The 12107-nt window shown below is 43.0% G+C and overlaps 1 long non-coding RNA gene across 1 annotated transcript in view; it reads left to right on the top strand.

The window, feature by feature from the left end:
- The first annotated feature begins 219 nt into the window (after nt 1–219).
- The window catches only part of LOC106543511 (uncharacterized), a 30792-nt gene continuing 18904 nt past the window's right edge, over nt 220–12107 (top strand). Inside the window, exon 1 of the long non-coding RNA XR_015695437.1 lies at nt 220–265. This is a non-coding gene — a long non-coding RNA (uncharacterized LOC106543511). The remainder of the gene's footprint in view (nt 266–12107) is intronic.

Here is a 12107-nt window from a genome sequence, read left to right as displayed (position 1 = left end):
GCAAAACTCAAAACAGCTGTTTCGTTTAGCTATGGAAAATTGAGGCTGAATTGTGGTTGGGAGTTGAGAACTAGCTGTAGTTTTAAGTCTGTAGAAATTCTCAGTCATCCAGGTCATGGTTGTCCCAAAGGTGCTTTTTCAGGAAGCAAGTGGACTGTCTTGTTTTTTTTTCTTTTGAAGATGTTTCGCTTCCCATCCAAGAAGCTTCTTCAGCTGTGACAGGATGGTGGGGAATGGAAGGATTGATATTCCTTGCAGACAGCTGGTAATTTGCATCCTTTTTTTGAGGGTCATTGAAGCACTTGGAGTTTTATCTGTGTCCTCAGGGTCACCTGAGTAGTGATTCTGATTCCTATAGTCTGTAATTTTTCCTCTGGAAATCTATTCCCGCTCCCACACCCTTCAAAGGGTGCTCATCATCCCAAATTGTATAATTAAAAGCCTATAGAGGCTCTCAGTTATCTAGGTCATGGTTGTCCCAAAGGTATTTTTTCAGGTGTCAGATGGACTTTGTTGTTGTTTTTTTCTTTTGAAGATGGTTTGCTTCTTATCCAAGAAGCTTCTTCAGCTCTAACAGGATCGTGGGGAATGGATGGATTTTTTTTTTCATTTGAAGGCATTTCACTTCTCATCCAAGAAGCTGCTTCAGCTCTGACTGGATGGTAGTGGGGAATGGAAGGAATTTATATTCCTTGCAAACAGTTGGTCAGTTGCATCCTGTTAGAGGGTCGTTGAAGCACTTGGACATTTAACTGTGTCCCCAGCTGTCTGCAAGGAATATCAATCCTTCCATTCCCCACCATCCTGTCAGAGCTGAAGAAGCTTCTTGCATGAGAAGCGAAACGTCTTCAAAAGAAAAAAAACAAGAAAGTCCAGTTGCCTCTTGAAAAAGCCCCCTTGGGAAAGCTGTAGTTTTATCTGGTGCTAAATAAGAATGGCATCATCTGTGCCACTGAATTTTGTGGGTTTTTGAGCTTAGAGAAATATACAACATCCTCCCTTTTGGGTTCCCACTTCTGTGCAATTTTCCCTGTGTGAGTCATGCAGCCCTTGAAGAGCATTCGGAGACTTCAGCTCGTCCAGAATGCAGCCACGTGAGCGATTGTGGGTGCACCTCGATACACCCACGTTACATCTATCCTCCGCGAGCTGCACTGGTTACCGACTGGTCTCCGGATACGCTTAAAGGTGCTAGTCGTCACTTATAAAGCCCTTCATGGTATTGGACCTGGGTACTTGAGAGACTGCCTGCTGCCAATTACCTCCCAAAGACCCATTAGATCACACAGAGTAGGCCTCCTCCGGGTTCCGTCTACCAGCCAATGTCATCTGGCCACTACCCGGGGGAGTGCCTTCTCTGTGGTGGCTCCGGCCCTTTGGAACGAACTCCCCGCAGAGATTTGGACCCTCACCTCTCTCCAGGCCTTCCGAAAAGTCGTTAAAACCTGGCTGTGTCGGCAGGCCTGGGGTCGATGAGTTCCCTTCCCCTCTCGAATCGTGTGGCTGTTGGTTGTTTTTTAAATGCCCTGTATTTTTGTAGTTTTTGTGTTTTTCCCTTCCCCTCCTTGGGTTTGTGTGCCGCCCTGAGTCCTGCCGGGAATAGGGCGGCATATAAATAAAATGAAACTCAAACTCAAATTCAAACATGCCCCTGCCTTCCCTGCTTTTTACTGAGAAATCCAGGTTTAGTAGGATGTGCGAATTCAACAGTACCAGCATGTTCCCCACCCCCCTCTCTCTAGTCACCGGCAAGGTAATTCTTGGTTTTACTCTGGACTACTTCCTGTTCAGTTTATGATTTTTAATTGTGGGTGGTTTCCCCTCCTTCTCACCTTGTGCAAAAACCATGCCTCAGAAGATCCACATGCTTAGAAGAATTCTAATATTCGGCAAGAACACGCCTAAGTAAGAAACAAACACAGGACTGACTTTGTAGACAGATTCAGCTGTGGAAATTTGTGGGCTGCCACAAAGAAGAAGTGGGGGGTTAACCTATTTCCCAAAGCACCAGAAGGCAGGGCAAGAAAGAATGGATGACAACTAATGAAGGAGAGAAGCAACCTAGAATTAAGGAGGAATTTCCTCATGGGGAGAATAATTAACCAGTGGAACAATTTGCCTCCAGAAGTTGTGGGTGCTCCAACAGTGGAAGTTTTCAAGAAGAGATTGGACAACTTTTGCTTGACGGAAGATAAACCAGACCAGATAATTTTGCCCTCTCTCCTACTTTGGCAGCCATCCCTCCTTCATGGGCACTTCACTTTCTGCTTGAGCAAGGGGTTGAACTGGAACAGGGGTCAACAACCTTTCGGATCTCAGGGACCACTAAATTCATAATTTTAAATCCCATGGACCAGTAATATGAATTAGTGACGGGATGGGGTCCTTCAGGCACTTAGCTTGGCCTCCTGTTAATGCAGAGAAGCGCCTGGGCTCAACTCTAGGTTTGAGTTGCAGCCATTGCAGCTAGGAATCTCAAATACGGCCAAGAATGGTCTTGTAGCCAGCTAGATCCTTTAAACTGTCTTTTGAGGCATCCAGAGAAAGTTTCTCACACCATTCACTGAAGCGCCTGGACTCCCAGGGAGGGAAGGAGGGAAGGGCTGGAGCAACTAAACAGGCAGCCAAACTAAGTGCCTGAAGGACCCCATCCCGTCAGTGAATGGGAGTAATTGCTTTGTCGGGCCGTATCCGGCCCAGTGGCCATAGTTTGAGGATCCCTGATTTAGTGCAATATTAAAAATGCAAAAATGCAAAGATTTTTCTGCGGACCACCAAATTTTTCTCGCAGACCACCAGTGCTCCACGGACCACCAGTTGGTGACCACTGAACTAGAAGACCTCCAAGATCCCTTCCAATTCTGCTATTCTGTAGCACCGATTGTTGTCCCCAATTCGGGTCTGAGCCAGGTGCCGAAGCCAATGATGGACGCCAGAAACAAGGTGCAGGTTTTCTGATTGCTTTTTATTGGAGTACTCCAAGGAAAAGAGTTCCTGGTCAAAAGGCCAAGAGCCAAGAACAAAGGATTAAGAAAGCTTTATACATTTTCACTAAAGAAGAAGGCGGGAAAAGGTGAGATAACAAGAAATATAATCTAATACACATTTTAGTAATAATTCCACAATTTATTCCATTGGTCTCTAGCTGTCCCTATTCCTAAGCCTTGACTAATGAATGCCCCAGGAGTTATCTAAATACACATTTCATTTGCTGCAGGCCATCCCTAACTTTTAGCTGAGGTCTGCAATTTATCTAACTACCCATAATTGCTACAAGGTTTACACATGCATATTTCCTGTTGATAAGCACTCTTCCTTCTTGCCAGACAGACCCCCACAATTACAGTCTTCCTGATTTACTTTCAAGTATGTGCCATGACCTTGCTTTAGCAGCCAGCCCATCACCCTGATCTGTGTGAATGGGTGCAAATCAAACCATCTGCAAGCTTTCTCCTCTGCTGCATGGGGAATCTGCGGTGGCCTTCCAATTTCATGTGAAAGGCTGTGTTTCTTAGCCTGTAGGTGGGCTGTGGGTCCAGCTCAGCCATCCTTAGAAGGTGTGGTTGAGGAATTATGCTGTTTTCGAAGCTTCCATTGGCTAGTGCCTCCTGAGGGAAGCGCACAGGTTATATTTAGTGCTGACAGACGTGGGAGGAAGCTGAAACAAAAAGCCACTTTGTCCTTCTGGCTCTTCTTGCTGCAAATTCCCCCCACCTACACCTTCTGAAGTTTCCTTTCCCCAGAAAAGCAACACACACAAGGAAGAGAGTTTGATTTCACAGTTCAAGACAAATTTAATTCCCCCCCCCCCCCGGTTATCAACAATGGATGAGTGCATGTCCCCACTTCTACCAACAGGGATCTGCCTTAAAGATAGTACAAACTGGCTTAGTTGGGAAAGTAAGCTTAAAAACTCTGCGGTCTCTTCTTGTAGGGTTACTATCTTTTTAAAAACCTTTTCTGAAAATTAAAAACATTAAAATACAAATACCTTTAAAAAATAATTTTGTATAAACAACAATCCTTTTTGACAATACCAACATAACCATTTGTTATTCAAATACGTTTTTATACATTCCTAATTATTCCTATATCTATACATCTATATTTCTAAACTGTACGTTTCATGTTCCTATTATTCATCCATTGATACCAGTTTTCCCAAGCTGTATAATATTCTGAGTCTTCCTTGTCCCTTAGCTCCAAGGTGAGTTATCCACCTCTGCGCAAATCAAGAATCTTTTGGATGATCGCGTGGTATCACTTTCCCAACATTGCGCGAGCACAATTCTCGCTGCTGTAATTATGTGCAAGAGTCAATATTTTATTTCTTTCGTATACTTTCCCTTAATAATCCTCAGAAGGAACAATTCTGCTTTGAGCTCTATTTGGGTGTTTGTCATTTCCTGTAGCCGTTTTTGTATTTTAGTCCAATATTTTTTAGCTTTTGGGCATAACCAATTTCATTGTATTTATTTTGTACAATGACAATAAAGACTCTACTATACCTTCTTTCATGCATGGTGGCTATGCCCGAAAGGTAGACTGTTTGTAATGGGGCAAGCTGGCTGCTGGCAGTGGTTGTGCATGGAATGTATTCAAGGTATGCATTGCAAGACCATCACATCATGCCAGAAGCCATCGGTCAGTTCTACAGCAGGTGGTCTAGCCCACAGAATCTAGGTTGGGTTTCAACATCTAGGGCTTTGGCCAAGAATGAACAGATGGTGCTGAATCGGACAGGCGCTAGCCGTTAATACTCTCAAAATAAGCCCAGGATGCCTTTGGTGTAAAACTCAGATAAAACTGTTGGAAGAAATGTCCATCTGGGTTCAATTCCAAGTGGGGAGAAAGACTCTGGAAACATGGTGGTTTTTATACATTCCTAATTATTCCTATATCTACACATCTATATTTCTAAACTGTACGTTTCATGTTCCTATTATTCATCCATTGATACTAGTTTTCGCAAGCTGTATAATATTCTGAGTCTTCCTTGTCCCTTAGCTCCAAGGTGAGTTATCCATCTCTGCACAGTGCATTGGAAGATCTGCAAGAAATATCATTTGCCTGTAAGCAAGAACTGGTGGGACCATAAAATAGAGAAAGTCATAGAAAATGAAGAAGTTAAATTGCTCTGGGACTTCAGAATCCAGACAGACAGGCACCTGCCACATAACACCCTGGACTTAACAGCTGTCGATAAGAAAGACAAAAAAGTCTGGATAGTGAATGTGGCAGTGCCTGGAGACAGCAGAATAGAAGAGGAAGAACTGGAGATGATAACAAAATACAAATGCCTACAAATAGAAACAGAATGACTATGGCAAGATGGTTTAATGAGGGACAGGCCTGCATGGGTTTTTGAGGTCCCGGGCAGAAAAGGGAAGAGATGCTGAGAGTGCCTGGATTTTATGCCTTCTCTGGGCTTTGGAATTTGAGCTTGTATTCTGACTGGTTGTCAGACTCCCATGGCAGAGGTGGGTTGTTCCTGGTTTGGCCCAGATCAGCCGAACTGGTAGTGACAGCGGCGGGAGCCTTGGCCCACCTGCCCGGAAGCTCCTGCTCATGTGCAGAAGATTCGAGCACGACCGCATGCACAAGCATGAGCCAACCGATAGCACCGGGATTTGAAATCCACCTCTAACCCATGGGGTCATGCGGGGGGGTAACTTTGTAGGTTGTTTTTTTTAGTCCCAAGCTTGGTTGACTTGTGCTGGGTGATGATGTAATGAAAGGGCTTTGGGATTCCTATTATGGCCCCGCCTGAAGGAGGTAGATCTTTGTTATGTAGAATAGACTGGCCCAGGCTTTAATGGCCCATTGACAAAGGGGGGAGGTTGAATTTCTGCCTCCCTTTTAGGGGGAAATATGCTGCGCTTTGAATGTTTCCTAAAATATTTCATTTTTCTAGGAGAGGAGTGGGTGCTAACTTGCCACAGAACATTGAATAATAAGGTTGGAAATGATCTGGAAGGTCTTCTACTCCCAGCTGCTCCTGCTCAAGCAGGAGATCCTATACCACCCTGGACAAATGGCTGTCCAGTCTCTTCTTGAAAACCTCCAGGGATGGGACATCCACAATGTCTACAGCAGTGGTGGTGAATCTTTTTGGCCCCGAGTGCCCAAACCAGGAATGTATGTCCATGTGCATGTACCCGAGCACTGGAAACCCGAAGACCAGCTGGCTGGCACGCACATGCCTGTTTTTTGGTTGGTTGTGGCCATTTTCCATGGCATTTTCAGGGCGTTTTTTGGCCCCCCCAAATGCCCCGAAAAACAGCCTGGAAATGGCCTGGAAAAATGCCCCAAGAATGCCCTGAAAAAGGCCTGAAAAACAGCCTTAAAATGCCCCAAAACGGCCTGAAAAAGACCTCAAAAATGGCATGTTTTTTTGGCTGCTTTTAGGCTGTTTTGCAGAGCTCCAGTGCCTGCGAAGTCCAGCTGACCGGCATTCATGTGCATGCCAGAAACCAGAAGAGCAGCTGGCGCCGCCGCAAGTGCCCACAGAGAGAGCTCTATGTGCCACCTCTGCCACGTGGGCCATAGGTTTGCCATCACGGTTCTAGAGGCCAGCTGATCCACTGATTAATTGTTCTGTTAGGAAATTTATCCTTATTTCTAGGTTGGATCTCTCTTTAATGATCTTCCACCCATTGCTTCTTGTCTTGGCCTCAGGTGCTTTGGAGAATAGCTTGACTCCCTCTTCTCTGCAACAGCCCTCAAGCACTGGAAGACGGCTAGCTAGTCTGTTCCTTTGACTCGATGAAGACAGCTCTGTTTTCCTTTTTATTTAGACACCGAGATGCTCTGAGCAGAGTCAGGTTTACACGTTCGTACATCTACAGATCATGCAGAGACCAGTCAGCCAATAGGGACGAGCTCTTTCTGACCAACAGCTGAGCCAAGAAAATTCTCAGCTACTCAATTTCCTACTCGCCTCACCACATCCCTTAGACAGGTGCATTAGCACCTATCCGTCCTTCCTCTTTGCAAAATAAATAAATAAAGGCGAATATATTTCTGTGCTCCTTCTGTCTTTGTCGCTTTTAAAATTCCAAATGCTGGAATGCCACACCAGTTCTTTGCCTAACCCTGTCAGCTCTCTGAGATCCCATGAGCTCCTACTATGAGATCCTAGGAGCAGAGAGAGAATGTTTACTGAAGTGGGATTTGCTATTTTGGGGTGACATTCCCAGTTCATGGCACAACGTCACGTGCATCGCTCACCACTGCAAGATCCTAATTGCGTCATATGATTAGCGGGGGATTTATCTCACATCAAGTTTGCATCTCCATCTGGAAAATTCCTTAGTTAGCACTAACTGCATTTTGAAACTGTCAAAAAAAAAACCCCACCAACTCCTTCACTCTCAAGGAGTTAGTTGCTGGAACTATGTACAGTATATTTATCTGTTTGGCCTCCTTTACAGAATATGATCTATATCCAATCTATGTCAACTTAGAATGAAGGAGAAATTTCTTGACAGTTAGAACAATTAACCAGTGGAACGACTTGTCTCCAGAAGTTGTAAATGTTCCAATACTGGAAGTTTTTTAAAGAAGAGATTGGGCAACCCTTTGTCTGAAGTGGTGTAGGGTTTTCTGCCTAAGCAGGGGGTTGGACTAGAAGATCTCCAAAGTCCCTTCCAACTCTACTATTCTATTCTATTCTATTCTATTCTATTCTATTCTATTCTATTTTCTACTCCATTCCATTCTATGTCCTGAAGTCTCTTTTATATATAATGAATTACACAACTGGTGGTATTCAACGTGCAACTCAGTTCAATGCAATCTTTCTGTTCCAAATGCATGTGATGAACATCTTAGAATTGGTGTATGAAGTGCTTAAAAAGGCCATTTATTTTGACCATCCTTGTTGTTGTTGTTGTTGTTGTTGTTGTTGTTGTTGTTGTTCTTCTTCTTCTTCTTCTTCTTCTTCTTCTTCTTCTTCTTCTTCTTCTTCTCCTCCTCCTCCTCCTCCTCCTCCTCCTCCTCCTCCTCCTCCTCCTCCTCCTCCTCCTCCTCCTCCTCCTCCTCCTCCTATCACGTTCTCTGTGTTTCAATGTGTGTAACTACCTTTTTTCATTTGTGCCTTTGTTGTGTCTTCTTTCCTGCTCAGCAATATTTGGGAGAATAAAGATCAAGGTTGGCACCTTCTTCCCACCCTCTTGCTGATGCTTTGCTATTTCTAGCCAAGGCTCTGCTATACTCCATTTCATCCTGTCTAACTTAGTGCAAATAGAAATCCCTTAGATTGCTTTCTTATCTTATGCAGCCATGCACATTTTCTGAGCAGTGTTTTATAAACTGATAATACCATCGCTCTGTATTACATTGTGTTTGGAAATCTGCAATGGCTACTGTAGATCTATTATAAAAGTGGTAATCGAGATGGGGGGCAGGGGAAGATATTTTTGGAAAAGAAGAGGGGGGAAAAGAAATTAGATCACTGTTTCTAGGATATTTACTGTTTCCATAGAATATAGTATATTCTGTGAATATACTATAGGTAAAGGTTCCCCTCGCACATATGTGCTAGTCGTTCCTGACTCTAGGGGGCGGTGCTCATTTTCGTTTCAAAGCTGAAAAGCCAGCGCTGTCAGAAGACGTCTCCGTGGTCATGTGGCCAGCATGACTAAATGCCAAAGGCGCACGGAACGCTATTACCTTCCCACCAAAGTGGTTCCTATTTTCCTACTTGCATTTTTACATGCTTTCGAACTGCTAGGTTGGCAGATGCTGGGACAAGTAACGGGAGCTCACTCCGTTATGTGGCGCTAGGGATTCGAACCGCCAAACTGCCGATCTTTCTAACCGACAAGCTCAGTGTCTTAGCCACTGAGCCACTGCGTCCCTTTGTAACCATATTCCATTCATTGCATTAATAGGATGTTATCTTTACAGTATATAGAAACACTATTACTCTATCTTGCTGCTGGATTATGGGTGTATTTTATTTTATTTGGGCATGTTGAACTTTGAAGTGATCTTTTGCAAAGCTCTTGCTTCTATGCGGCTTCATCTGATCCCAAATAACAACTGAGATTAAAAATTACATGGCTCCGTTCAAAAGCAGGTCAGGAGATAAGGCTGCTGTATCAACAGGTGGTGACCAAGACTATACAGTGCCAGGATTTTAGGATTTTTCTAGAAGCCTCATCCAGAAATCCATTTCATGAGATTAGACCATGTGATGAGGGTGAATGAGGCTGATCTAATTCTCCGCTTTCTCTCTTTTATATCCTGATTGCCCAGCTCCAATTCTTCGTTGTCTTTCAAGCAAAGCCCGCATGAGAAACCTCTCTCAAGTTGGGTAAACAGCTCACATGAGTTAGAACTGTGATTTTTCACCATGGAATCTACCTATCTATCTCTATCTCTATCTCTATCTCTATCTCTATCTCTATCTCTATCTCTATCTCTATCTCTATCTCTATCTCTATCTCTATCTCTATCTCTATCTCTATCTCTATCTCTATCTCTATCTCTATCTATCTATCTATCTATCTATCTATCTATCTATCTACCTACCTACCTACCTACCTACCTACCTACCTACCTACCTACCTACCTACCTATCTATCATATATATATATATATATATATATATATATATATATATATATATATATATATATATATATATATATATATATATATATATATATATATATATATATACATACATACATACATACATACATACATACATACATACATACATACATACATACATACATAAAAGGCAAGTACCACTCACTCATAATGAAATCTCCAGAACGGTAACTCCAACAAACTTGGAATTTGGCATGTATGTTCATCTTGGCTTCCAGACTCTCGCTAAGAAAAGATTTTTCGAAATGACCATCGGGTCGCTAGTCACCCCTAGTCCTTCTTTTCACTTCACTAGACAAACCCTATTCCTGCAACCATCCTTCTTCATATGCTTTAGCCTCCAGCTCCCTAATCATCCATGTGGCTCTTTTTTGTACTCCTTCCAGAGTCTCAACATTTTTTTTAATAATATGGTGACCAAACGTGGATGCAGTATTCCAAATATGGACTTAGTTCTCCACTGAATGCTACTCTCACTTTCTTAAATATAGCTAAGGGGAAATGATCACCGAAGGAGGGGTGTTAAAGGACAATAGAGGGCTTACACAATATTCTGACCCAGCCCTCCACAGTCTTTCCATGCGATTACTATCTGTTGTTATTGTTAGTTGCGAAGTTGTGTGCAACCCATCACACCCCCTGGACAATGTTCCTCCAGGCCCTCCTGTCCTCTACCATCCTCTGGAGTCCATTCAAGCTCATGCCAATTGCTTCAGTGACTCCATCCAGCCACCTCATTCTCTGTCGTCCCTTTCTTCTTTTGCCCTCCATTTTTCCCAGCATGAGGCACTTCTCCAGTGAGTCTTTCTTTCTCATTAGGTGGCCCAAGTATTTGAGTTTCCTCTTCAGGATCTGACCTTCTAAAGAGCAGTCAGAGTTGATCTTCTCTAGGACTGACTGGTTGGATTGCAGTCCAAGGGACTCGCAGGAGTCTTCTCCAGCGCCAGAGTTCAAAGGCCTCCATTCTTTGGCGCTCAGCCTTCCTTGTGGTCCAACTTTCACAGCCATCCATTGCAACTGGGAAAATCATTGCCTTGACTATACGCACTCTTATTGGCAGGGTGATGTCTCTGCTTTTTAGTATGCTGTCTAGATTTGCCATAGCTTCCCCTCCACCAGGAGCAAGCGTCTTTTAATTTCTTGGCTGTAGTCCCCATCTACTTTCGTCATTACTATCTAGGTTGTTGCCATTCCTATATTCCCCCCCCCCCTCTAGCTGTATTTTCTTTTGTCTTCAATTTGGCTGTAATACAGAGTGTGATACTAATCCAAGGGCTATTCCATAGGGGAGGTTAAAGTCTTAGTGAATGGAAAGCCTAAGAGATGAGATTGCAAAGGAAGATTTGGTTTCCTAGGAGCTCATAGGACCTTGTATTTGAATCATAGCCAGACTCACTCCTCGATCAAGGCACACAGGTGATGCCAGGGGGAGAAGAAACACCCCAGAGGGGCACAGAAGGCCTTGGTTCTTGAAGTGCCTTCTTCATCAGATGCATTCCCCTGAGAGAAGCGCTTGATGTCAACAAACCTAGTCTTCTTCGAGAGAACGGAAAATTGGTTTTTTCGGGAGACTGGTGGCAATTAATAATAGCTTGTCACTGGTGGTTTTGACAGTTTAGGTTATTTGTTCTTGGTGATTTGCTTGGGGTTTTTTTCTTACTGTTTTACTTATGTTTTCATATGTTTCATCCTGTTGTTAGCTATTTTAGGTTTCATATTGACATTTTGATTAAGCTCAAGCTGGGGATATAGATGGCTAGATGGAAAGCCAGGTATCATCTTGCTCGAAAGAGCTTATCCATCTGTTAAGCTTAGCCAAAAAACAAAACAAAAAAAACCCCAGCCTGTTAGGACTTGCTTTGAAGCTTTTTAGGCCATAGATGTCTCTTGTTTCTCTTGGTACAAGACAATTAGAGGAGGGTGTGGACTGTGGAGTTATGTTGAGAAACAGGTTTATAATTGAGGGGGGAGAATAATCAGAATTGCACAGAAATGCTTAATTCAGTAACGTATATGGGTGCAGCAAACATTTACAATAACCCTTATCTTATTTATAAAATTGGAGGTGTTGCATACGGTTGTTTTCGGTTTGCATTTGCCCAGGATGTAAACATTATTTTGCGAGTTATAAAAGTTAGTGAGGAAGAAATATAGAATAAAACCACGATGAACTGCCAGCCTGGAAAGTTCTTTCAAGTAGGCTATAGATTACTACATGCTACAACTTCATTTTGTAAAGGACGGAGAAATGCAGTGATTAAGCTGCATAAGTCACCTAGGCAATTTTCATTCTTGCTTTAGATATTAGTGGGTGCAGAAGTGTATCACTTAATTTAGACAACTGTCCTGGTGCATTTTATTGTCATTGTTGCTATTTTGGTGAATGCCATTTTATCAGAGTAAGATTTTAAGTCAGTCTCCGTATTTATTTATTTATTTTTTCATATGGCAAATACATGGAATTATAGTAGTTCAAATGTTAATGT

The sequence above is a fragment of the Thamnophis sirtalis genome, unplaced genomic scaffold (assembly GCF_051295495.1).
Source record: "Thamnophis sirtalis isolate CommonGarterSnake01/CBP01778 unplaced genomic scaffold, rThaSir2_p1.2 scaffold_2, whole genome shotgun sequence".
Lineage (NCBI taxonomy): Eukaryota > Metazoa > Chordata > Lepidosauria > Squamata > Natricidae > Thamnophis > Thamnophis sirtalis.
This window is presented reverse-complemented; position numbering and strand designations above follow the sequence as displayed.